Source organism: Staurois parvus, unplaced genomic scaffold (assembly GCF_062004578.1).
Source record: "Staurois parvus isolate SC_StPar_1 unplaced genomic scaffold, SC_StPar_1.0 ptg003622l, whole genome shotgun sequence".
NCBI classification, from domain to species: domain Eukaryota; kingdom Metazoa; phylum Chordata; class Amphibia; order Anura; family Ranidae; genus Staurois; species Staurois parvus.
The window spans coordinates 4,750-27,998 of NW_028321418.1; the positions used below are offsets into that span (position 1 = coordinate 4,750).

The 23,249-nt window shown below is 51.1% G+C and overlaps 1 long non-coding RNA gene across 1 annotated transcript; it reads left to right on the plus strand.

The window, feature by feature from the left end:
• Positions 1-1,123: 1,123 nt before the first annotated feature.
• LOC149427612 (uncharacterized) lies at positions 1,124-20,579 on the plus strand. The gene is made up of 2 exons (XR_016311240.1): positions 1,124-1,202; positions 17,961-20,579. It is a non-coding gene; the product is annotated as an uncharacterized LOC149427612 (long non-coding RNA).
• Positions 20,580-23,249: the final 2,670 nt, after the last annotated feature.

The window sequence follows — 23,249 nt, forward strand, 5'->3', positions numbered from 1 at the left end:
GAGTGGATCTGGGATTGGTAGGGATCGGTATAGAGTAGATCTCGGATTGGTAGGGATCGGTATAGAGTAGATGTGGGATTGGTAGGGATCGGTATAGATTAGATCTGGGATTGGTAGGGATCGGTATAGAGTAGATCTGGGATTGGTAGGGATCGGTATAGATTAGATCTGGGATTGGTAGGGATCGGTATAGAGTAGATCTGGGATTGGTAGGGATCGGTATAGAGTAGATCTGGGATTGGTAGGGATCGGTATAGAGTAGATCTGGGATTGGTAGGGATCGGTATAGAGTAGATCTGGGATTGGTAGGGATCGGTATAGAGTAGATCTGGGATTGGTAGGGATCGTTATAGAATAGATCTGGGATTGGTAGGGATCGGTATAGAGTAGATCTGGGATTGGTAGGGATCGGTATAGATTAGATCTGGGATTGGTAGGGATCGGTATAGAGTAGATCTGGGATTGGTAGGGATCGTTATAGAATAGATCTGGGATTGGTAGGGATCGGTATAGAGTAGATCTCGGATTGGTAGGGATCGGTATAGAGTAGATATGGGATTGGTAGGGATCGGTATAGAGTAGATCTGGGATTGGTAGGGATCGGTATAGAGTAGATCTGGGATTGGTAGGGATCGGTATAGAGTAGATCTGGGATTGGTAGGGATCGGTATAGAGTAGATGTCGGATTGGTAGGGATCGGTATAGAGTAGATCTCGGATTGGTAGGGATCGGTATAGAGTAGATCTGGGATTGGTAGGGATCGGTATAGAGTAGATCTGGGATTGGTAGGGATCGGTATAGAGTAGATGTGGGATTGGTAGGGATCGGTATAGAGTGGATCTGGGATTGGTAGGGATCGGTATAGAGTAGATCTGGGATTGGTAGGGATCGGTATAGAGTAGATCTGGGATTGGTAGGGATCGGTATAGAGTAGATCTGGGATTGGTAGGGATCGGTATAGAGTAGATCTGGGATTGGTAGGGATCGGTATAGAGTAGATGTCGGATTGGTAGGGATCGGTATAGAGTAGATGTCGGATTGGTAGGGATCGGTATAGAGTAGATGTCGGATTGGTAGGGATCGGTGAATAGAAGGATCACCTTATCTGACACTTTTTCCTCTGTAGGGAACAAGGGATTATGCGCTCTGGCGGATCTCTATGCGGCAGATTCCTCGTCTTCGGTTCACTGTCTGGATGTCAGGTTGGTTTGTGTGTGTCCCCGCCCACAGGCTGTATTGGCTCCTCCCACAGTTCTCCTAGTCTCCATCTTATGTCTATCTCGGTGAATACAAATCGGTGAAGGAGATCCCCTCCCCCCCCATCTATGTTCCCATCCCCCAATAGAACAATCCCAGTCAGGGTTCCAAGGATTACATTTTGTTGGTTTTTGTGGATCATCCGGGGATCTGGGATCCTGAATGTCTGCCTGGGGATCTGGGATCCTGAATCTCTGCCTGGGGATCTGGGATCCTGAATCTCTGCCTGGGGATCTGGGATCCTGAATCTCTGCCTGGGGATCTGGGATCCTGAATCTCTGCCTGGGGATCTGGGATCCTGAATGTCTGCCTGGGGATCTGGGATCCTGAATGTCTGCCTGGGGATCTGGGATCCTGAATCTCTGCCTGGGGATCTGGGATCCTGAATGTCTGCCTGGGGATCTGGGATCCTGAATCTCTGCCTGGGGATCTGGTATCCTGAATCTCTGCCTGGGGATCTGGGATCCTGAATCTCTGCCTGGGGATCTGGGATCCTGAATCTCTGCCTGGGGATCTGGGATCCTGAATCTCTGCCTGGGGATCAGTTCATGGAGGGGGAGGTCACCAGCTGAGGAGATTATTATTATACAGGATTTATGGCGCCGACAGTTTGCGCAGCGCTGTACAATATAAGGGGGGCGGTACAATCACAATACATTTCAGTACAGAAGGAATAGGAGGGCCCGGCCCGTGGAGCTTACAATCTAATGGAAGGGGGAGGGGATACAAAAGGTGATGGCTGCGGGGGATGGTCTGGTGGAGGTCATTCAAGTACAGTCCTTAGGTGGGGGTGGGGTGGGCTTCCCTGAAGAAGTGAGTTTTTAAAGATCGCCTAAAGGCAGACAGGGTGGGGGCTGACTGGACATACTGTGGTAGGGAGTTTCAGAGGATGGGAGAGGCTCTGGAGAAGTCCTGGAGGTGAGCGTGGGAGGAGGTGATGAGGGAGCTAGAGAGGAGGATATCATGGGAGGAGCGGAGCGGGTGATTTGTGTGGTATCTGTGGGTGAGGTTGGTGATGTAGCCGGGGCGGTGTTGTGGGTGAGGTCGGTGATGTAGCTGGGGCGGTGCTGTGGGTGAGGTCGGTGATGTAGCCGGGGCGGTGCTGTGGGTGAGGTCGGTGATGTAGCCGGGGCGGTGCTGTGGGTGAGGTCGGTGATGTAGTCGGGGCGGTGCTGTGGGTGAGGTCGGTGATGTAGCCGGGGCGGTGCTGTGGGTGAGGTCGGTGATGTAGCCGGGGCGGTGCTGTGGGTGAGGTCGGTGATGTAGCCGGGGCGGTGCTGTGGGTGAGGTCGGTGATGTAGCCGGGGCGGTGCTGTGGGTGAGGTCGGTGATGTAGCCGGGGCGGTGCTGTGGGTGAGGTTGGTGATGTAGTCGGGGCGGTGCTGTGGGTGAGGTCGGTGATGTAGCCGGGGCGGTGCTGTGGGTGAGGTTGGTGATGTAGTCGGGGCGGTGCTGTGGGTGAGGTCGGTGATGTAGCCGGGGCGGTGCTGTGGGTGAGGTCGGTGATGTAGCCGGGGTGGTGCTGTGGGTGAGGTCGGTGATGTAGCCGGGGCGGTGCTGTGGGTGAGGTCGGTGATGTAGCCGGGGTGGTGCTGTGGGTGAGGTCGGTGATGTAGCCGGGGCGGTGCTGTGGGTGAGGTCGGTGATGTAGCCGGGGTGGTGCTGTGGGTGAGGTCGGTGATGTAGCCGGGGCGGTGCTGTGGGTGGCTCTGTAAGCTGTGGTTAGTATTTTGAATTTTATACATTATCCATTCAGGTCCCCCGACACCATCAAACGTCCCCTTTACAGGCCATCAGTTTGCTCAAAATACCTTTTAAATATAACTCCGGCCTCTTATTTGGGCAATAAATATTCACAATTCTACCTCCAATCCTTACAGTCTCCCCTCAGGACCTATGTCTGTCCTCCAGCTCCAGCCTTATGTTTCTTGTTACCCCCTATTGTTACCCCCTATTGTTACCCCCTATTGTTACCCCCTATTGTTACCCCCTATTGTTACCCCCTATTGTTACTCCCTATTGTTACCCCCTATTGTTACCCCCTATTGTTACTCCCTATTGTTACTCCTTAGCTCTCTAATGGGGATCTGTGTAATGCCGTGTCGGGTCATTTCTAGAGTTTGACTTCATCTCATGATGTGTCTCCTGCAGAATGACCACCGAAGCTTCTCTATGCTGCAGCTCCTCGAATAGCTGAGATCTCCGACAATTCCACCCAATTATATTATACGTCATAAACCGCAAATCTCCCGACTTCTTATATCTCTTTATTTCTCCTCAATTCCCTTATACTTCCCTTTCTTATGCAGAGTGTTGAATTTAATACCCCTCCCCCTCCCTCCTACCCACCCTCCCCATCCCCCTCCCTTCCCTCCTACCCACCCTCCCCATCCCCCTCCCTCCTACCCACCCTCCCCATCCCCCTCCCCTCCCTCCTACCCACCCTTCCCTGTTCCCTCCTACCCACCCTCCCCTATTACACCCTCCCCATCCCCCTCCCTCCTACCCACCCTCCCCATCCCCCTCCCCTCCCTCCTACCCACCCTCCCCTATTACACCCTCCCCTTCCCCCTCCCTCCTACCCACCCTCCCCTATTACACTCTTCCCATCCCCCTCCCTCCTACCCACCCTCCCCTATTACACCCTCCCCATCCCCCTCCCTCCTACCCACCCTCCCCATCCCCCTCCCCTCCCTCCTACCCACCCTCCCCTATTACACCCTCCCCTTCCCCCTCCCTCCTACCCACCCTCCCCTATTACACTCTTCCCATCCCCCTCCCTCCTACCCACCCTCCCCTATTACACCCTTCCCATCCCCCTCCCTCCTACCCACCCTCCCCTATTACACCCTCCCCTATTACACCCTCCCCATCCCCCTCCCTCCTACCCACCCTCCCCATCCCCCTCCCTCCCCTATTACACCCTCCCCTTCCCATGGACTGTCATAGAATATCATTCTAGTTTGCTTTCTGTACATACATTGTATCACTGCTGGAAGTATTTATGACACCATTATGACACCATTATGACACCATTGATATTCTGCAATGTGTTATCTGTCCTTACCTAGCAGTCAGTATCGGCTCCACTACTTCTATGCAGTAATCTCCATTCTTTGCAGCTCAAGTCTTTCACAAAAATCCCTCATATCCTCCGGAAATCTCCAGTGAGCTGTCACTCCATTTTCCCAACCAATCATACTGGAGTCCCCCATCTATAAGACATTCTTTTATCTGCTCTATCAGAGGCTTCAGAGTTCTTTTTCTCCACAAGGTCTCCGGTGTAAAGTCTCCAACAATCTGAATGTCCATTTCGCCATATTTAATCGTTGTTTTCCCTTTAATCTTCCTCCAAATCTCTTCTCTATCCCCATATCTGTGGAGTTGGACCATTACATCTCTCGCTTTTTCCTTCCCAACACTTTGATATCGTTTTCCTATTCTCAAGACACCATCCATTTTAATCACTTCTAATTCAGATCTGTCCATTATAAGATGTTCCATATTTCTTCTTGCAGCACTTCCCCTTCTGCAGTCTCCGGGACACCTTTCAGCCTCAGATTATTCCTCCTGTCCCTATTTTCTTCTACTTCCAATTTATACAACAATTTTTCCAGGTTTTCTCCATAGTCTTTATTTTTTTCTCTAATTAAGTGTTCTTGCAGAAACACTTATTGTTATCTCACAAATATATTCTTATTATTATAGCCACATTTACCCCCCTAACTCCTCCCACATTTACCCCCCTAACTCCTCCCACAGTTCTTACACTCCATAGACAGTAATATACGGAAACGTGCGGATTGTTCCCGATCGGATTGCTATTACTTTGTGGAACGTTTCGCCGAATGGTTCACGAAATATCGCCATTTTTGTGGTGAAATTGGTCCCATAGGAATGAATGGAGCAACTAGAGTGGGAGCAGAGCAAAGCTACAGGGTGGTAGGAAAAATCAGAACATGATTTGTGAACTGCCATCACTCTGTCATTCTCCAGCCCACCTTCTTATATCACAACATTCAGCTATCCCGGCTGCCACTAAAAATGTTCACGGCTAAGCCATAGTCCTGATAGTTTTCACAATATGACCATTTGTTTGCAACTCACCCCTCCCATTGACTTTCATTGAAACTTCACTCACAGCCACCTGAAATGTTAAGGGACATTTTTAAACTGCGACTGTGCCTTCATTTTTAATAATTCAGAGACATACTATACATCAAAATGTAGGTCTGCTTCTTGTGATTCTCACAATATAAAGCTTCAAGTGTTTGAAGATGGCAATCGCCAGTGAAGTTGGCAAGTTGGAGCAGTGTGTTTATAAAAGCTCCTCTCAGCCTGCACTAGAGTGAGTTGCCATAGCAACCCAGCTGTGTCAGCAGAGTGACCAAGGCTACTCCGCCCACTCCACCCAGTTACTCCACCCACTCCACCCAGTTACTCCGCCCACTCCAGTTGTAGACTACTGCTGCAGGCAAGAACACTTCACCCAATTTCACCAGAAATTGTACATTTTCTAGTTGAGAAATGTTTTGGGCCTGATGTTTAATTTTCTCCTCCACTTCCTCCACTCTTATCAGCACCTGCCCCGGATCATTTCAGATAGTTGCCATTTCATTCTTTATTTTTTCTAAGGCCCCAAACATTTCTGCCATCTATTTTGTTTGGTGCTTGTAGATCACTTTCCATTTCTCTCGACTCCACCATTCCAATTATTTGCTGATTACGAACATTCAAGGCCAATGATAATCTAGGGCTACTTTCCAGACTAATATCACCTTCCCCTTTCCCATTTATCCCTTGTAGCCTTTCTGGGGTCACATTTCCCTGAGACGTGTATTTTTTAATTGTTCCCATTTGGGTCCCTTTAAGCCGCTTCCTTTAGTACTTTTATTCTTCCTATCTTCTGTGGGGCTCTATAGTTTCCTAAGATAATAGGTGTCACAACTCTCTGATAGTATGATAGGGTCCCCTCTGCCTAATAAATTGTCCACTTGGCTTCCTTATTTGGTTGCTTCATTTCTTCTTTTTATCTCTCCTTCAAAGCCCCCGGGAATCCCCTCATCTCTCCTTCAAAGCCCCCGGGAATCCCCTCATCTCTCCTTCAAAGCCCCCGAGAATCCCCTCATCTCTCCTTCAAAGCCCCAGGAATCCCCTCATCTCTCCTTCAAAGCCCCCGGGAATCCCCCCATCTCTCCTTCAAAGCCCCCGGGAATCCCCTCATCTCTCCTTCAAAGCCCCCGGGAATCCCCTCATCTCTCCTTCAAAGCCCCTGGAATCCCCTCATCTCTCCTTCAAAGCCCCTGGAATCCCCTCATCTCTCCTTCAAAGCCCCCGGGAATCCCCTCATCTCTCCTTCAAAGCCCCCGAGAATCCCCTCATCTCTCCTTCAAAGCCCCCGGGAATCCCCTCATCTCTCCTTCAAAGCCCCCGGGAATCCCCTCATCTCTCCTTCAAAGCCCCCGGGAATCCCCTCATCTCTCCTTCAAAGCCCCCGGGAATCCCCTCATCTCTCCTTCTAAGCCCCCGGGAATCCCCTCATCTCTCCTTCAAAGCCCCCGGGAATCCCCTCATCTCTCCTTCTAAGCCCCCGGGAATCCCCTCATCTCTCCTTCAAAGCCCCCGGGAATCCCCTCATCTCTCCTTCAAAGCCCCCGGGAATCCCCTCATCTCTCCTTCAAAGCCCCCGGGAATCCCCTCATCTCTCCTTCAAAGCCCCCGGGAATCCCCTCATCTCTCCTTCAAAGCCCCCGGGAATCCCCTCATCTCTCCTTCAAAGCCCCCGAGAATCCCCTCATCTCTCCTTCAAAGCCCCCGGGAATCCCCTCATCTCTCCTTCAAAGCCCCCGGGAATCCCCTCATCTCTCCTTCAAAGCCCCCGGGAATCCCCTCATCTCTCCTTCAAAGCCCCCGGGAATCCCCTCATCTCTCCTTCAAAGCCCCCGGGAATCCCCTCATCTCTCCTTCAAAGCCCCCGGGAATCCCCTCATCTCTCCTTCAAAGCCCCCGGGAATCCCCTCATCTCTCCTTCAAAGCCCCCGAGAATCCCCTCATCTCTCCTTCAAAGCCCCCGGGAATCCCCTCATCTCTCCTTCAAAGCCCCCGGGAATCCCCTCATCTCTCCTTCAAAGCCCCCGGGAATCCCCTCATCTCTCCTTCAAAGCCCCCGGGAATCCCCTCATCTCTCCTTCAAAGCCCCCGGGAATCCCCTCATCACCTCCTTCAAAGCCCCCGGGAATCCCCTCATCTCTCCTTCAAAGCCCCCGAGAATCCCCTCATCTCTCCTTCAAAGCCCCCGGGAATCCCCTCATCTCTCCTTCAAAGCCCCCGGGAATCCCCTCATCTCTCCTTCAAAGCCCCCGGGAATCCCCTCATCTCTCCTTCAAAGCCCCCGGGAATCCCCTCATCTCTCCTTCAAAGCCCCCGGGAATCCCCTCATCTCTCCTTCAAAGCCCCTGGGAATCCCCTCATCTCTCCTTCAAAGCCCCCGGGAATCCCCTCATCTCTCCTTCAAAGCCCCCGGGAATCCCCTCATCTCTCCTTCAAAGCCCCCGGGAATCCCCTCATCTCTCCTTCAAAGCCCCCGGGAATCCCCTCATCTCTCCTTCAAAGCCCCCGGGAATCCCCTCATCTCTCCTTCAAAGCCCCCGGGAATCCCCTCATCTCTCCTTCAAAGCCCCCGGGAATCCCCTCATCTCTCCTTCAAAGCCCCCGGGAATCCCCTCATCTCTCCTTCAAAGCCCCCGGGAATCCCCTCATCTCTCCTTCAAAGCCCCCGGGAATCCCCTCATCTCTCCTTCAAAGCCCCCGGGAATCCCCTCATCTCTCCTTCAAAGCCCCCGGGAATCCCCTCATCTCTCCTTCAAAGCCCCCGGGAATCCCCTCATCTCTCCTTCAAAGCCCCCGGGAATCCCCTCATCTCTCCTTCAAAGCCCCCGGGAATCCCCTCATCTCTCCTTCAAAGCCCCCGGGAATCCCCTCATCTCTCCTTCAAAGCCCCCGGGAATCCCCTCATCTCTCCTTCAAAGCCCCCGGGAATCCCCTCATCTCTCCTTCAAAGCCCCCGGGAATCCCCTCATCTCTCCTTCAAAGCCCCCGGGAATCCCCTCATCTCTCCTTCAAAGCCCCCGGGAATCCCCTCATCTCTCCTTCAAAGCCCCTGGAATCCCCTCATCTCTCCTTCAAAGCCCCCGGGAATCCCCTCATCTCTCCTTCTAAGCCCCCGGGAATCCCCTCATCTCTCCTTCAAAGCCCCCGGGAATCCCCTCATCTCTCCTTCAAAGCCCCCGGGAATCCCCTCATCTCTCCTTCAAAGCCCCCGGGAATCCCCTCATCTCTCCTTCAAAGCCCCCGGGAATCCCCTCATCTCTCCTTCAAAGCCCCCGGGAATCCCCTCATCTCTCCTTCAAAGCCCCCGGGAATCCCCTCATCTCTCCTTCAAAGCCCCCGGGAATCCCCTCATCTCTCCTTCAAAGCCCCCGGGAATCCCCTCATCTCTCCTTCAAAGCCCCCGGGAATCCCCTCATCTCTCCTTCAAAGCCCCCGGGAATCCCCTCATCTCTCCTTCTAAGCCCCCGGGAATCCCCTCATCTCTCCTTCAAAGCCCCCGGGAATCCCCTCATCTCTCCTTCAAAGCCCCCGGGAATCCCCTCATCTCTCCTTCAAAGCCCCCGGGAATCCCCTCATCTCTCCTTCAAAGCCCCCGGGAATCCCCTCATCTCTCCTTCAAAGCCCCCGGGAATCCCCTCATCTCTCCTTCAAAGCCCCCGGGAATCCCCTCATCTCTCCTTCAAAGCCCCCGGGAATCCCCTCATCTCTCCTTCAAAGCCCCCGGGAATCCCCTCATCTCTCCTTCAAAGCCCCCGGGAATCCCCTCATCTCTCCTTCAAAGCCCCCGGGAATCCCCTCATCTCTCCTTCATCTTCTGCTCTGTTAAACCGTATCATGAAAACACTTGAAAAAAGAATTCATTTATTTCAAGCCGCTTCCACTCACCCAGCTCTCTCCTCCTTCTCTTCAGTGCGGCTCCAGACCGCTGACATAAACTACTATCCTCAGAGCGATCCCCGGGGGGATTCCAGAGGGTTGCTTCAATTATTTCCCTAGATCTTCTCCCATAGGGGTATCCGTGGTTCCTGGGTATACCAGGCCACACGTCCTCTCTCCGGTCCGGGTATCCAGCCAGGGGGTACTCTGAGAAGCCGACCGTCCCACTCCTCTCCTCTCGGGACGCCGGCCGGCTTCCTCCTTTCCCAGCACTCCTTTGACCACGTGGTCACAACGCTCTCCTGTCTCCCGGCTTCCCGGCTCTCTTCCAGATATATATAGTATTAATGGCGCATGCTGACATATGTCTTCAGCGTGTAATCTGAAGGGGTTCTATCCGTGCAACAAGCGTGTTCTGTGCCAATTTAATGGTTTTCATAAAAATAAAATGAAAGACTTTCAATCAAGTGTCACGGGAAAAAGATAATTAATTCCCCGATTACGTGCAGCAGCACACGGTCTGTTTATTAGAATGCCCCTGTAAGTTACAATACGTAGGGAGGACCACGAGGACACTGAGGGACTGACTAAGGGAACACTACAACATTAAAAAAAGGATAGAAGGACCATTTAAGCGACTGTCACCATAAGGACCCTTCTCTCAGATTTACTGCCATAGATCTCATTAAACCGCGATGGAGAGGAGGCCACAAAAGAAGAACAATTTCACAGCTTGAAACAAAATGGATAGTAGAATTGAAACCCCTGTCCCCTCACGGCCTCAATATAGACCCCGACATCAATTGTTTTATCAATAATAGTTGATTTCTTTTTTATCCTTTTCATTTTTCTATTCATATTTTTATGTCATATTTCGATTTATACATTTTGTGGCTCATATTACTTTTTTAGATGGTTATTGTTTTATTCATCACCCATACCCTACATGGCCAGTTTTTATAATTTTACTTCCCGGTTTACGATGTGAGTTTTTAATAGCTCTTTTAGTTTTTGTTTTTACTTCTTTCTTTTACATCATTAGCCATATGTGGTCATTCTTTGATGTTACCATATTCCTAGGTTTTATACCTATGTCATTTTTTACACCATATGTTTTACTCAGATTATGGTCATTATATGTATTTTTGATTTTAGACTTTATTATTTATTGTATATTGACAAAACAATCGATCATACAAATTTGAATGAATATCTACCTATTTTTAATAATGGTATGTCATTTTGGAGCACCTTTGGTGTTGTGGCGCCTCTGTACATCTATGAGAAACTACAACAAAATGGAGACCGCTTAACTCAGTTTGCATTTACTTGTCTGGTCTTCTTTAACCACTTCCCGACCGGCCATTGTATATAAACGGCCGGACGGTGGCACTGCAGGGTCGGGTGGCCGTCTATAAACGGCCTCCCCGCACCCTGCTTGTGCGCGCTCCCTGGGAGCGCGCAGCACCGCGATCCGGTGCCCGCTGTGTCCTCAGGACACAGTGAAACACCGATCGTCGGACGATCATGTGATCACTGATTGGCCAATCAGTGATCACATGCAAAGTAGTAAGCAAGATGTCACTTCTGACATCATTGCTTACTATGTGTGAAATCTGTGAATGATCACAGAGGTCACATGGTACAAGGCTATTCACAAAAGCCTTGTACCATGTGACAAGCTCTGACCAATCACAGCTCACTGTATTTCTCAATGAGTGCAGGAATGCACACAGAGAGAAAGAGAAATGATTGCTTTTACATCCTATATGGGTGTAAAAGCAATCAGTGTAAAAAAAAAAAAAAAAAAAATCTTTATCACCCCTCACAAGTAGTACAGTGTCACCATGGTGACACTGTACTGCTAGGGTGACAGTATGTACAAAAAAAAAATAAAAATAAAAAATATAAAAAAATAAAATAAAAATGTAAAAAAAAATGTTTAAAAATTATAACTTTTACTTATAAACTAATTTGGATTGTTTTTTTTTTACTAAAAAGATAATGGAATAAATTTTGGCTAAGATTTATGATGAAATATTATTTATTTGCAAAATTTTATAAAAAAAACACTTTTTTAAAAAATTTTTGGACATTTCATTTACATAGCAAAAAAAATACAAATCTCAGTGGTGAATAAATACCACCAAAATAAAGCTTTATCTATCTAAAAAAAATGGTAAAAAATTCATTTGGGTACAGTGTTGCATGACCGTGCAATTGTCATTCAAAGTGTGATAGCGCTAAAAGTTGAAAATTGCCCTGGTCAGGAAGGGGGTGAAAGTGTCCGGTCTGGAAGTGGTTAAAATGGCGGCCCGTCCATAGCTATGTATAAAATTACTTCTTCCTTTCGGTTTACAAATAATTAGATGCATTGAACAGTTGTTTTGTCCCTTGTCTAACATGTCAAATTAGGCTCACACCTTTTGCTGGTATTTCCTGTCATCAGCCACTAGCGGTAGTCTATGCACATGTACAGTGTGCCCATGACGTAGCCGCGAACGCTCACATCTTCCGGCGGGACGTGACTATCGATGCGGCTGGTGACGTGTGCCGCTCGTGCGCATATCCCTCTAGAGTTATGGCTGGTGACGCGGCCAGCGTGGGGCGCACGCATTATTCACCGCGAGGTGCACGCAATGGCGAGCGCGCCCTGCGCATGTGCCATTTATACTATATATATCTGGTGTCCTCTGGGGGCTTCACCCCTTTGACAAAGTGCTTGTTCACACGAAACGCGTCAGGAGAGGCCTCCAGTTTTGACGCCTAGCTGTACATGGCCACCAGGAAGGCCACTTATTTGACTTTTATGTGATTTATTTCTTTTACTTTGGATTTGTTACACAATTTAATAAAAACGGAACTACACTATTCTCACCATTCTTTGTCCCGGCTTACTGCGAGCCTCACAAGGTGGAGCCCTTTTGGGAGTGTGGAGCCAGTATCCCAGGCTGTGTGATGAGTCGATGAGCGGTGTGTGACCCCGAGGGCGAGATTCCATCCTGTGTGTCCACTAGTGAGCCTGATGACACCACAGCCGCTGACCACACCCAGATGTCGTCATCATTAGGGTGTATCACCTGACCAGATCCTGGCACTCATCACAAGTCACGGAGCACCTACTACAGTCTGTGGATATATCTGTATTGAACCTTTATAATATCGCCGTGGGGCTCCCATCACGTTGTTATATAGACATAATATCACCGTATCAATTGTTCCTATTTTCACTGCCTTTTTGTCATGCTGATATGTCGCTCAGTAGATTTGTGATACGTGAGGAGATCGAGGGGGTGAGCTGGGGACTGGAGAGATAGATCTGGGTGTCATCAGCATAGAGGTGGTATTGGAAGCCATGGGAGGTTATCAGTTGGCCCAGGGAGGAGGTATAGAGAGAGAAAAGGAGGGGCCCAAGAACAGAACCTTGGGGTACCCCAACAAAAAGAGGAAGCGGAGGAGGAGGGGAGGAGGAGTTGTGACACTGAAAGTGCGCTGAGAAAGGTTAGAGGAGAACCAGGAAAGAGCAGAGTCATGGAGGCCGATGGAGTGGAGTTTACTGAAGAGCGGGTGGTGGACTGTGTCAAAGGCAGTGGAAAGGTCAAGGAGTATGAGTACGGAGTAGTGGCCATTGGTTGGGATGAGTACGGAGTAGTGGCCATTGGTTGGGATGAGTACGGAGTAGTGGCCATTGGTTGGGATGAGTACGGAGTAATGGCCATTGGTTGGGAGGAGTACGGAGTAGTGGCCGTTGGTTGGGATGAGTACGGAGTAGTGACCGTTGGATGGGATGAGTACGGAGTAGTGGCTGTTGTTTGGGAGGAGTACGGAGTAGTGGCCGTTGGTTGGGAGGAGTACGGAGTAGTGGCCGTTGGTTGGGATGAGTACGGAGTAGTGGCCGTTGTTTGGGATGAGTACGGAGTAGTGGCCGTTGGTTGGGATGAGTACGGAGTAGTGGCCGTTGTTTGGGATGAGTACGGAGTAGTGACCGTTGGTTGGGATGAGTACGGAGTAGTGGCCGTTGGTTGGGTGAGTACGGAGTAGTGGCCGTTGGTTGGGATGAGTACGGAGTAGTGGCCGTTGTTTGGGATGAGTACGGAGTAGTGGCCGTTGTTTGGGGTGAGTACGGAGTAGTGGCCGTTGGTTGGGGTGAGTACGGAGTAGTGGCCGTTGGTTGGGGTGAGTACGGAGTAGTGGCCGTTGGTTGGGGTGAGTACGGAGTAGTGGCCGTTGGTTGGGGTGAGTACGGAGTAGTGGCCGTTGGTTGGGGTGAGTACGGAGTAGTGGCCGTTGGTTGGGGTGAGTACGGAGTAGTGGCCGTTGGTTGGGGTGAGTACGGAGTAGTGGCCGTTGGTTGGGGTGAGTACGGAGTAGTGGCCGTTGGTTGGGGTGAGTACGGAGTAGTGGCCGTTGGTTGGGATGAGTACGGAGTAGTGGCCGTTGGTTGGGATGAGTACGGAGTAGTGGCCGTTGGTTGGGATGAGTACGGAGTAGTGGCCGTTGGTTGGGATGAGTACGGAGTAGTGGCCGTTGGTTGGGATGAGTACGGAGTAGTGGCCGTTGGTTGGGATGAGTTCGGAGTAGTGGCCGTTGGTTGGGATGAGTACGGAGCAGTGGCCGTTGGTTGGGATGAGTACGGAGCAGTGGCCGTTGGTTGGGATGAGTACGGAGCAGTGGCCGTTGGTTGGGATGAGTACGGAGCAGTGGCCGTTGGTTGGGATGAGTACGGAGCAGTGGCCGTTGGTTGGGGTGAGTACGGAGCAGTGGCCGTTGGTTGGGGTGAGTACGGAGCAGTGGCCGTTGGTTGGGGTGAGTACGGAGCAGTGGCCGTTGGTTGGGGTGAGTACGGAGCAGTGGCCGTTGGTTGGGGTGAGTACGGAGCAGTGGCCGTTGGTTGGGGTGAGTACGGAGCAGTGGCCGTTGGTTGGGGTGAGTACGGAGCAGTGGCCGTTGGTTGGGGTGAGTACGGAGCAGTGGCCGTTGGTTGGGGTGAGTACGGAGCAGTGGCCGTTGGTTGGGGTGAGTACGGAGCAGTGGCCGTTGGTTGGGGTGAGTACGGAGCAGTGGCCGTTGGTTGGGAGGAGTACGGAGCAGTGGCCGTTGGTTGGGAGGAGTACGGAGCAGTGGCCGTTGGTTGGGAGGAGTACGGAGCAGTGGCCGTTGGTTGGGAGGAGTACGGAGCAGTGGCCGTTGGTTGGGAGGAGTACGGAGCAGTGGCCGTTGGTTGGGAGGAGTACGGAGCAGTGGCCGTTGGTTGGGAGGAGTACGGAGCAGTGGCCGTTGGTTGGGATGAGTACGGAGCAGTGGCCGTTGGTTGGGATGAGTACGGAGCAGTGGCCGTTGGTTGGGATGAGTACGGAGCAGTGGCCGTTGGTTGGGATGAGTACGGAGCAGTGGCCGTTGGTTGGGATGAGTACGGAGCAGTGACCGTTGGTTGGGATGAGTATGGAGCAATGGCCGTTGGTTGGGATGAGTATGGAGTAGTGGTCATTGGTTTTAGCAGTTAGTAGGTCATTAGTGAGGTTTAGTAGGGCAGTTTCTCTGGAATATTGTGGGCGGAAGCCAGACTGTCGGGGATCAAGAAGGTTGTTGTCGGTGAGGTAGCAGTTCATACGGTTGTGAACAAGGCCCTCGAGAAGCTTGGAGGCAAACGGGAGCAGGGAGATGGGTCTTACGTTATTCAACAGGTGGGGTCCAGCGAGGGATTTTTGAGGATGGGGGTAACCAGTGCATGTTTGAGTGGGGAGGGAAAGGTGCCCATGGAGAGTGAGAGGTTGAAGATGTGGGTTAGAGAATTTAGGATAGAGCAGGAATGAGGCTGCAACAGTCGTGAGGGGACAGGATCCAGGGGACAAGTGGCGAAGTGGGCCTTAGAAAAGAGATCGGTAACTTCCTTGGTGGTAACAGGGTTGAAGGAGGAGAGTGTAGATTTTGGTGTTGGGCCTGGTATGTTGGTTAAGATGGGCATCTTAGAGAACACAATATACAGGGATATAGGAAGTATTGCTGTAAACACACACAGGATGAGCTGGATGGACCGATGGCTTTATTCATCCTTACAATGTCCTGAGGGAAGTTCTCTGAGGAATACGATCCTGGTTGAGAGTCAGATAGGGGGGTCTGGGAGCATCTACTGGAGTAAGGTGGGACTCCTTTTGTTTGGAGATTACCGTGAGGCAGTGTATACCTTGGACTCCCGTGAAATCCTTGATGATGGTATGAAGTGGAGGACTGAAGAGACGGCATCCCTCAAATGCCAAGCTAATCAGATGCTTTTTGGATGTGACATCAACATCCCACCACCTGAATTCACTGCACACCTGTATGGACATCAGACCCTTGTGGGACAAAAAGTTGGGACGTTCCTAATGAGCCATCACAAGTGGTGTAAAGTTTCAGATGTCTCTTCCACTTGTTCTATTACACCCGCAGTGTGAAGGTGGGTCTCTGGTAGGATCCATAAACCATAAAGAAGAATTCTCCCTCAAAGGGAAACAGATCCACACCACTCTCAGGTGAGGCTCAGGCCCTCTTCAGGTGCTTCCATTCCACATCGAGGAATACCTCACTTACAGCTGCAGGAGCTCTGAAGGACCCGAGTTTGGAGATAGCGGCCCAATGCTTCATACGTAGGGGAGTACACATCGAGTCAGTAGAGGCTCCTGACTACAAGGCAGAGGACTTCTTAAGGAGTTGAGGACTCTGGGGCGGTAGATCTAATATCACAGGGTCACCAGATGCCAGCGCCCTCAGAGGGTACAGAGTAAATGTTCCCAGAACTATGGGAATTTGAGCCGGGGTCACCCATGGCAGCGGAACTGTCCCCTCTGTGACTAGATACAGATGTTGCGACCACCTGGTGGTAATGGACTGGGCTCAGGGCATGAGGCGCGGACCCGGGTACTATGCAGGCAGCTGGTGCTGATGAGGACCATATGAGTGAAGGTGACCAGGTCAGTGGTGGGAATGGACCGGAGATTGGAGTTTTGTGTGGTCTTTGTAAAGCAAGAAAGATTGCAGCCACAACTGCCAGAAGAATTGTTTGGGATAAAATCTTTCTTGGTCTACCTGACCTTGGCTTGGCATCAAGAGATCCCCGAACTTTCCACTTCTTAATAGGTGATATAATAGAACTGATCGGCATATTCAAGGCTTTGGACATCTTTTTATGTCCTTTTCCATCTTTATAAAGTTCCATTACCTTGTTACGCAGGACTTTTGACAGTTCTTTTCTGTTCCCCATGGCTCAGTATCTAGCCTGCTCAGTGCTTCCACGTAAGAGCGAACACACTCACCGACTATTTATACACTGACACTGATTGTGATGTAAGAAGCCACAGATGTGGAACATGAACCTCTAACTGCCATTGTAACCCGCGTGTGCCACCTTGTGTGTCTGTACCAAGGCCGGACCTTCCAGGGGGCGGAGACTTCTGATCCGGGGGCGGAGACTTCTGATCCGGGGGGGTTGGGGAGACTTCTGATCTGGGGGCGGAGACTTCTGATCCGGGGGGGGTTGGGGAGACTTCTGATCCGGGGGCGGAGACTTCTGATCCGGGGGCGGAGACTTCTGATCCGGGGGGGTTGGGGAGACTTCTGATCCGGGGGCGGAGACTTCTGATCTGGGGGTGGTGACTTCTGATCCGGGCCATTTGGGTGATTTCTGTTATTATGATTTAAAAAGGAGCGAGCCATCGATCTGATAATACATGGGGTCACATGATCATCATCCTCCAATAACAGAGCATTTTGTGGCAGATCCATCATATTATCATTATCAATGCCAACATTTCACAATTTCTGCCGGGGGAGGGAAACTTTTGAGCACAACTGTAACATTGAGGAAAAGCGGCAGGAAAGACCTTCACAGCAGAGACCTCCATCCTCCCAGGTCACTAGCACAAAACCGAGGCATGCTGGGAGGAGGCGGGGTTATAGTGGGCCAGCCAATCCCATAGGTGGCAGTGTAACCAACGGTCAATGGATGAGAGAGAAACCGAGAATCAGAAGTGAAATGTCTTTTATTTATATGAATTGAATTCTAACAAAAACATGGAAAAAAAGATTCTGGCTTTACAAGGCTGGGGAGGTGAATGTTGGGGTGGAGGATGAGAATAGTTGGTGGGAATGTGAATGTTGGGGGTGGGGATATGAAAGTTGGGGGCGGGGATGTGAATATTGAGAGCGGGGAGGAGAATGTTTGGGGTGGGGAGGTGAATGGTAGGAGTGGGGAGAATAGTTGGGGGCGGAGAGGTGAATGTTGGGGGTGGGGAGGAGAACGTTGGGAGTGGGAAGAAGAGTAGTTGGGGGTGGGGAGAATAGTTGGGTGTGAGGACGTGAATGTTGGGGGCGAGGGGGTGAATAGTTGGGTGCAGGGAGGTGAATGTTGTGGGCGGCAAGAATAGTTGGGTGCGAGGAGGTGAATGTTGGGGGCAGGGGGTGAATAGTTGGGTGCAGGGAGATGAATGTTGTGGGCGGGAAGAATAGTTGGGTGCAGGGAGGTGAATGTTGGGGGCGAGGGGGTGAATAGTTGGTTGCAGGGAGGTGAATGTTGTGGGCGGGAAGAATAGTTGGGTGCAGGGAGGTGAATGTTGGGGGCAGGGGGTGAATAGTTGGTTGCAGGGAGGTGAATGTTGGGTGGTGGGGGGTGAATGTTGGGTGGTGGGGAGGTGAATGTTGGGGGCGGAGTTTTAGTTACCCCTCTCTCTTCTCCTCCACAGCTCCAACTGCATCACCTCGGCCGGTCTGCTCCAGTTTGCGAAGAAGTTGGAGGGTTTGGGGAGCATTCGGCTGCGTCAGCTCCTCATCACACAGAACGGGTTGGACATGAACCTCCTCACTACCCAGAATGCTCTGAGGACTCTGGAGGGAATTTGTTGTGTCATCAAAGACAGCTGGGACCCCACACAAGCCTTCGCTGACCATGTCAGTGTCATGTGACCTACGTATTGTATAGATGGCGGAACGTGCTGTGCATGCTCTGTACGTCACACCGCGGCCTCTGAAGACTATTCTTATTATGCATGTTTCATTATGGATGTCTGGGGGTGGGCGGGGCAGGTTGGAGGGCCGCCCTGTCTATCTCCATATGTGCTCTTCTATGATCTTCCACTGATGCCAAAAAGCTGCAACCATGACATGCAATTCACAGAGTGAACACCGGAGGGAGCATGACTGCAATTCACAGAGTGAACACCGGAGGAGGCATGACATGCAATTCACAGAATGAACACCGGAGGGAGCATGACTGCAATTCACAGAGTGAACACCGGAGGAGGCATGACATGCAATTCACAGAATGAACATCGGAGGGAGCATGACTGCAATTCACAGAGTGAACACCGGAGGAGGCATGACATGCAATTGACAGAATGAACAGCGGAGGGGGCATGACATGCAATTCACAGAATGAACACCGGAGGGAGCATGACTGCAATTCACAGAGTGAACACCGGAGGGGGCACAGCTCACATTGACGCCATGTGTCAGTCCGTCTCCTGAGGTTGTCACCTGGAATCATGGTTGTCACTCGCTCAGCACAGGCAGCCTTGGACCTGGAGATTGGAGGAGGGGTGGGATCTCAGGAAGGGATCAGAGATGTCCTCTGGCAGATGGGCTATAGACAGTCATGCTGGGATTTGTTTTCATTGCGGGGGTGTCTAGAGATCCCGAGACAGACGGGGCCACTGCTGTTCTTCACACCATTTACATGTGATAGATGGAGATCAGATTGTGTATTCTGCTGCAGGGGGCAGCAGTGCTTGTCAAGGACCCCCATTATCTGCAGCACAGGGCCACGGACACTAGAGGGCGGCAATGTGTGTGCCAAGGACTCCCAATATCTGCAGGGCCACAGACACTAGAGGGCGGAAGTGAGCGCGCCAAGGACCCCCATTATCCGCAGGGCCACGGACATTAGAGGGCGGCAGTGAGTGCACCAAGGACCTCCATTATCTGCAGGGCCACAGACACTAGAGGGCGGAAGTGAGCGCGCCAAGGACCTCCATTATCTGCAGGGCCACGGACACTAGAGGGCGGCAGTGAGTGTGCCAAGGACCCCCATTATCTGCAGGGCCACGGACACTAGAGGGCGGCAGTGAGTGTGCCAAGGACCCCCATTATCTGCAGGGCCACGGACACTAGAGGGCGGCTGTGAGTGTGCCAAGGACCCCCATTATCTGCAGGGCCACGGACACTAGAGGGCGGCAGTGAGTGTGCCAAGGACCCCCATTATCCGCAACACAGCGCCACAGACACTAGAGGGCGGCAGTGAGTGCACCAAGGACCTCCATTATCGTCAGGGCCACGGACACTAGAGGGCGGCAGTGAGTGTGCCAAGGACCCCCATTATCCGCAACACAGGGCCACGGACACTAGAGGGCGGCAGTGAGTGCACCAAGGACCTCCATTATCTGCAGGGCCACGGACACTAGAGGGCGGCAGTGAGTGTGCCAAGGACCCCCATTATCCGCAACACAGGGCCACGGACACTAGAGGGCGGCTGTGAGTGCGCCAAGGACTCCCATTATCCGCAGTGCAGGGCCACAGACACTAGAGGGCGGCAGTGAGTGCACCAAGGACCCCCATTATCCGCAGTGCAGGGCCACAGACACTAGAGGGCGGCAGTGAGTGCGCCAAGGACCCCCATTATCCGCAGTGCAGGGCCACGGGCACTAGAGGGCGGCAGTGAGTACGCCAAGGACCCCCATTATCTGCAGGGCCACGGGCACTAGAGGGCGGCAGTGAGTACGCCAAGGACCCCCATTATCTGCAGGGCCACAGGCACTAGAGGGCGGCAGTGAGTACGCCAAGGACCCCCATTATCTGCAGGGCCACGGACATTAGAGGGCGGCAGTGAGTACGCCAAGGACCCCCATTATCTGCAGGGCCACGGGCACTAGAGGGCGGCAGTGAGTACGCCAAGGACCCCCATTATCTGCAGGGCCACGGGCACTAGAGGGCGGCAGTGAGTACGCCAAGGACCCCCATTATCTGCAGGGCCACGGACATTAGAGGGCGGCAGTGAGTACGCCAAGGACCCCCATTATCTGCAGGGCCACGGGCACTAGAGGGCGGCAGTGACCACCTGACCCTCCACAGACAGCAGAGAGTGGAGGAAAACGAGAAATCTGATGAGTGACACCATCGCTCCTCCTCTTTCTTCCCTCACAGGAAGTGCGTTGTCTCAGGAATTCTCTTCCCAGCTCCTCAGCGGATTGTTGTTGTCAGCAGCCTTGGGGTGGAAGCACTCCGTTCCTTTCTATGCCAATGTAAATATTTTTTTTTATCTCTGAAATGTTATTGAAATAATTCTGAATAAAGGTGATTGAAAAGCTGAATGGAGGAGTGTCTATGGGGGAGGGGCTGATTGAGGGTGGGATTGTCCAACCAATGAGAGAGCCTGGACTGCCTGTTTTCACCTCCGGTGGTGATGGACAAATAGTTGACTCTCCCAGCAGCCAATAGAATGAATTGTTTGTGTTACTATGGTGATGTCAGTCATCTTGTTGGGAAAGATCAATATAATGGGAGGAGCTGAAATTTCTGAGGAAAATGCTGCTTCTGGCTTCCTTCAGTGTTTTTAAGGCCTAGCTCCTTGATCATGTGATCTCTGCAGAGCACTAGAATCAGCCAATCAGAATTCTGTTTCTTCCATGCAGAGTATATGCATTAGTGTCTCTATATGTGTCATTAACCCCAGGCTATGAAAAACACGCATGACACGTTACATACAAAGCCGCTAACGCATTTCTCTGCTGTAGTGACATGTTCTTGGCTGATCCCGCCTTCAGCCTGCAGTGAGGGCAGAGGGAAGATAGGAGGGGCAGCTGGTGACCTCTCCTGAGCATGCTCCAGTCTCAGTTCCATACTAAGCTTTTCCATTCCTTTTTCTTATCGGTGCAGATCATGTGACTATGGCCTCACCTAGGTGGGCGTATACACAGTGGTAAAAGATCCCTCCCCCCTGGGGGCAGGATATAGGATGCTGACTGAATACATTCACTAAAAACTTACAAATGTTCATTTTCATATAAATCCGAATTAAATAAATCGAATATAATTATTAAACCTGTAAAGTAGGAGAGTCCTGGATGCAGAGAACGCCTGAAGGACATGAAAGCCGCTGTCAATCATCTCTGACTCCGCCTACACCATATTAATACACATTTGATGTTCAATAAAGATTTCTAGGGAGAAGGAAGACAGTTATTTGATATTTATCATCCAAGTTGAATTGCTCGTCTGCAACAGTTTTTTTTAGTCATGTGATTGTCAGAGCACCAATCAGAACTGGCCTGACACAGACTCGCTCTAGAGAGCACACATCAGCAAAGTAACAAAAGCCCCACCCCTGAGGATCTAGCCCTGCAGATTCCAAAGAACATGCAGCAATCATGTGACCACACAGCACTGCTGCAGAAACAAAATCCGGGGACATGATCTATGATTTATGTGAAGGCATTACGGCGATTACACGTCTCAGTCACATCATCAACACAAAAAAGGAGCCCAAAGCAGCATTTTCTCCAGGAAAACTGGACCATAAAACCCATTTCTTGGAGGTCATGGAGGGACACAAATATAAATAGACCTGAGTTATACCGCCAGCTACAGGAGGTCTGGGCACAAACAAAATCATGTCATCGCCAGCCTGACCCTGACACCTCTGTACTCCGCAGGCTCCAGTATTGTGGTCCTAAAGGTCTGAGGGGACAAGTGACTCTCCAACTGCAAGTACAAAATCCTGTGTTTGAAATTCTGTGCCCCTCTTGGGCAGAGAACAGATACTGTTGGGGCATCCAAAATATCCAACTGAAGAGTGGACAACACAAAAAAACCCACTCTGAGGACTGGGGAGCACCTGCAGCCCAGGAGCCACCTCAAGGACCAAATAGGAAGAGATGAGGTGGGATCTCCAACCAGATAGGAGAACCTATCACATGACCAACAGCAGATTATGGAGGATCAAGCTGATGGCCCAGACTAGGATGGAAAAGGTCACCACCAAAAGGGAATAACTACACAAGGAAGGAAGACCGATCCTGAACCAGCAAGAAGCTCAACAACCAGGACCCACAATAAATAAGTGGGCCAGTACATTTACAATGGGGAAGAAGACAACCTGATGTGGTCAACAGAACAAAACACTGAGGATAATTCCCCAGGAGGGACAAGGACAGATTAAAGGAAACCTAAGATAAAGGATGGGTCCAGGAAACCGACCAGCTAGTCCACAAGGGAAGGCCAAAGGCCCATCAACGCTACTCCACAACCAAGTAAGGCTGCCAAGCCAGACAACCAAACAAGCAAGATAAAGCAGAGAATGTACGGTATAGCACACCATAATGATGCACAAGGGTATGAGGAGACTCCTGAGCCCACTAGAGAAGTCGGGTTTGATCCTAGGAATATTAATGATCTAAAAAGGAAGAGGGTGCCAGAAGACATCACAAAGGAAGCCAGAATGAACCACTTGGCAATAACCCCAGAGAGGTGAGATGGGGACTGTCGAAAACAGAGGATAAAAAAGGCTAAATATCCTCAAACACCCAGGGGACTCCAGGGTCTTCAAAAGAAAATCATGCAGGTCCTGTCCACCCCTCAATCATTGCTATGGTACTCAGAAGATCTTGATTTCCCCCGATCCAAAAAAGCATTAGCAGCCAAGGAATGAGGACCAGGAAACATGACTAAAACACAGAGCATCAGCATCCTGGGGAAGGACACGACCAGGGAAGGTATCTTGAGGACTTCCCCCAGCAGGGCTGCCAGAGATAGAAGACCAGTCCCACTGTGAAGAGGTTTCACCAAGTTCTGTGATCAATTACCACAATCCACATGCCTTCCTGCAGCAGAGGGCTAGGATGTTCCACCTGCTGGCAAATTCAGGGAGACATTAGACATTCCAAAGCAAATTCCCACCTAATGAAGTGCAGACAAATGCATGTCGCTCCTCGCGGTGTGAACAGTACTGGTTGAGGTGAGCCAGGTTCCGAAGACTGGAGCTT